Source organism: Corticium candelabrum, chromosome 21 (assembly GCF_963422355.1).
Source record: "Corticium candelabrum chromosome 21, ooCorCand1.1, whole genome shotgun sequence".
In the NCBI taxonomy this organism is placed as follows: Eukaryota; Metazoa; Porifera; class Homoscleromorpha; order Homosclerophorida; family Plakinidae; genus Corticium; species Corticium candelabrum.
The window spans coordinates 5795669-5799723 of record NC_085105.1 but is presented as its reverse complement, the minus strand read 5'-3'; the positions used below and the strand labels follow the sequence as shown (position 1 = coordinate 5799723).

The 4055-nt window shown below is 39.8% G+C and overlaps 1 long non-coding RNA gene across 1 annotated transcript; it reads right to left on the bottom strand.

Annotated features, from left to right (window-relative positions):
* Positions 1-1688: 1688 nt before the first annotated feature.
* LOC134196734 (uncharacterized) lies at positions 1689-3526 on the bottom strand. Its single transcript, XR_009972563.1, has 3 exons — positions 2698-3526; positions 2503-2585; positions 1689-1902 (listed from the first exon to the last, which is right to left on the bottom strand). It is a non-coding gene; the product is annotated as an uncharacterized LOC134196734 (long non-coding RNA).
* Between the last annotated feature and the right edge of the window lie 529 nt (positions 3527-4055).

Genomic DNA, 4055 nt, shown 5'->3' with positions numbered 1-4055 from the left:
GTTACATTTGAGGCTAACAACTTCCGGTTTTCGACGCTGGAAATAGAACTCTGCCCTATCCTGGTGTCATGACGCCGTCACGACGCCACGTTGACGTTGACATCTGCATCAATATTGTGAACCAGGCTTAAGAATGGTGCCTCAATTAGAACATTTATGGTAAACGAGTTTGTGACATAGTTGGAAATGTCCCTGGTACAGTAGAACCTCGCTAATGCAAACAGCCCCGTACCAAGCCCTGTTCGAATTAGTAAAGTTGTTTGGATTACCAAATACCAAAACACAGCCGTCCGTACACATAGACACGTAGCCCTAGAGGTCTAGACCTTACCTCGGACACCCACACAAATAGTGCATTTACATAAAGGCGGGTTTACACTAGAGACGTAAGGAGGTGTTATGTGCTCCTTACGTGCTCTGGCGTTTTCTTACGTCCTTGCGTGTCTGTTCACATTAAAACACCGAATGCAAAATGCAGAGACGAAGACACATTAGACGCTTGCGTCTTGCATCTTCTGGTTAACGCGCTAGCCTTTTGTGACTTTCAACAACATAATTTAATGCACGCTACAAATTTTTAAGAAGCTGTTTTGCTGATTGCAACCTCAATTTTGGCGCTTGCGTTATGTCTTAAACGGCAACAGAGGAAAAGAAAGAGAAAATGGGTCGCTCCAGTTCCTGCCAAAAGGCTCCAGCAAGGAGCCTATCACAATTTGACAGAGGAAATGCGTCTCTGCGATGTAAAATACAATGATACAAATGAATGCTCTCAATTAGACGTTCTTCCATTAGAAATACGGGACTATCATCACCCCACAAGTCAGGTTGATATAAAAACGCGAGACGCAAGACACAAGAATAGAAACCGAGTCTATTTACTTGTGTCTCTTTACGTGTCTTTACGTGTCCTTACGTTTCCGCGTTTTGCGTTCGGCGTTTTAATGTGAACAGACACGTAAGGACGTAAGGAAACACAAAGCACGTAAAGAGCACGTAACACCTCCTTACATCTTTAATGTAAACCCGGCTTTAAGATAACTGCATAGTCTCGCGGCATGACGGCAGGGTTAGGGTCTGGCTACGCAAGACTAACCGCAACCCGCCAAATAAGATCTGGGTACACAAGGCAAGGCGCCAAAGGTGACGTAATGTGATGTGATGCAGTGGCGTAGCTATGGGGACCTAGTCTCAGACCGTAGTCCCGCCCTCATGCCGCACCTGGCTACGTGAGACTAGGGGGCCTGGGAGCACAGGCCCCAAAATTTGTCTTACTGACATGAACTTGCAATACGGCTTACGATTGGATGTATACTGGATCAATGTATTCCTAAGTAAAGTGCATGTGCTAACTGATAACAGGTTGCAATGAGATCTAGACAGGATCTAATGACAGTGCATGAGATCTAAGATGTTCCATAGTATTTCAACCGATTTTGGTGACATGACAACTCTTTGATCAACATATACCTACATACATACATACATTTTCTGTTGTACGTTTTTCTTTCCTTCCCATAATCTGTATTTTCATCCTCGTGGTATGCCTAAAGGCAGCCACTATTGCTTTCGCTGGGCGTTCCCCTCTTCCTCCAATATGTTGTGCATGATTAATTAAAGTGGCAAAGAATATCGTCAGGCTTGGCAGTTTTGCCATAAACAGAACAAGGGCATCATGTACGGTACTGAGCTAAGCTAGGCACTAGCCTAGCTCTCAGTTTCTGAGGGCGTGGTTTGTTATAATAATTATTTTTGACATCTTACGCCTATGCTATGCAAGTAAAGACATAAGCCTGGCACTGCCAGCAGTTTCTTGAGGTCGCAAAACCATAGATTTCTCATCGTACTGACATCTAAAGAACTGAAGAGTAGCGTAGATGATCTTGTGTTGTAACTTGCTGCTCTCTGTAAATTACAGGACACCTTCCTGAGTCTCTAAATAGCTAGTGTAACACAAATTTTATTACATAACGTTCTCTATGATGACGTCACATATTTGACTTTATTTATGAGCCCCCACTTTTGAGACCCAAGTGACGCCCTTGAACAGAGAGATTAAAGCACTAAATTAACATTGTCAAAAGTAAATACATACTTACATACTTACACATATACGTACATACGTAATCAATTAATTAAACTATTAATCTTCAAACATGAACATATGACCTGTGCCCCCAATTGCAGAATGCTGGCTACGCCGCTGTCTGATGTGATGATATATTTACCCAGGAAAACTATTCAGTATACAATACTGGTCTTTACGAGGATTTGGATTAGCAAATTTGAATTAGCAAGGTTCGACTGTACCAGGACACCACCGGCACAGCTTGAAAGCACTAAAGTGGATACACTGAAAATGCCTATAACCAAAATTGCCTTAATATAATAATCATTAATTAACAAGTTTTATATATCATATCTTAATTGTAGTTTAAATCATTGTGCTCTACTTGAATCAAAATGCTTAGGTATGCCAGCAATCTGGACTATGTGGTCACTCACGTTTCTAGGCCAAGCGTCTTGTCCTTTGGTGACCATATTTCATCTAATTTGGAGTATTTTATCTTTGTATTCTGGTGCAAAGTCTAACAACACACAGACACATTCAATAGCATAAATCTCGTTTATCATTCACTGTACTTTGCACATCATGTCATGTGTTTGTCGTATAAAATTAATTATGCAAGTTAAACTCACAGGCATCTTTCTCTTGACTATTTCAGCACATGTAATTGCTTTTGTTACTGTCTGCCCTTCCCCCTTTACGACGACAGTAGATAATCCTTCCTTCTACAATCAAAAATACAATACAACACACTATCCAGAAACATGCGGCAGGCACTGGATGGGTAGGTCATTGCTATCAAAATTTGAAACATAATGTGATACAACACAAATTACATTTCGTTACGGACTATCTTTATGCTTTGTACCACAGTTGTAGTACATTTTGCATTTAGTATGTAGTAAGTGTTCACATGCATGACAGATGCATGTATGTCCACATACAGTACACAAATAGTGTATGTACAGCACCATAGCAAGCACGAAGAGGTCTAGCCAAAGATAAATTACAATTATATGTTATAATTAATATTAATGTCAGAATATACACTTACAATTTTTTCCACATTCTATTAGAAAGTTTACAGAAGTTCCTTACATTTGATTTTTGCTAACTGCCAATTCAGAACTGACAATGAATCATGAAATTCTACACTTGCAGTGACCAGAGAAGCGTGTTTTGTGTACGCCAGTTGGGAGAAAAGGCACACAAAACCCAACAAGAAAGAACAAAACTTTCCTAGTGCAGAACTCCAATAACATAAAACTTTGCTTATAAATAAAGCTATAAAGACGTATAAGGACGTTATTACAGTGAAATTACTGAGTCACTGGAGTAAAAACAAATATCTGTTTGATGGTGCACTTATACGATGCAAAATCAGAAATATGATGTAATTCTGATGTCTTGGCAGCAAGTCTTAGTTATAATATCAGAAGCCAATTCTGGCTTCTTGGGCTTATTTATGTTGTCAATAAATCTGATAAGTCAGTATATGCGATGTTGCTAAATCCAAGGTAAAACAGATATAAAGACCCTAGCTAATTAACCACAAGGCAAGGAAAACAAGTCGTTATATATGCATGGTGAAGTGTCGGTAAACTTGAAGTCGTTACATCCAATGTCTACTGTACAGTGTATGTTCTAAACTATGTTCGATAATTGGAAAAGATGTGGGAACTGCGGTAAATAGATAAAGAATTGAAGAGCAGAAACGAGCGTTGTTAATTCCTGCTAGTGAAATAAACGGTTCCAGTTTAGAAACGTTTAGCTATGGGCTTAGGTTCAAAGGTTCAACCAATGCTTCAACTACATAAGTTTGCTAGCTACAGCTGTTTTACTTATCAACCATAGTTCAAAGTAAGTCCCCGTCAGCTTTCAAGTAGTGGGCGTTATAGCAGTGACTTTGATGTTATCTGACATTTGGGGTCAATGCAAGAGGAGAGCAGGGCCAAGCACATCTCATACAGGAAGTTACTAATTGTGTCGT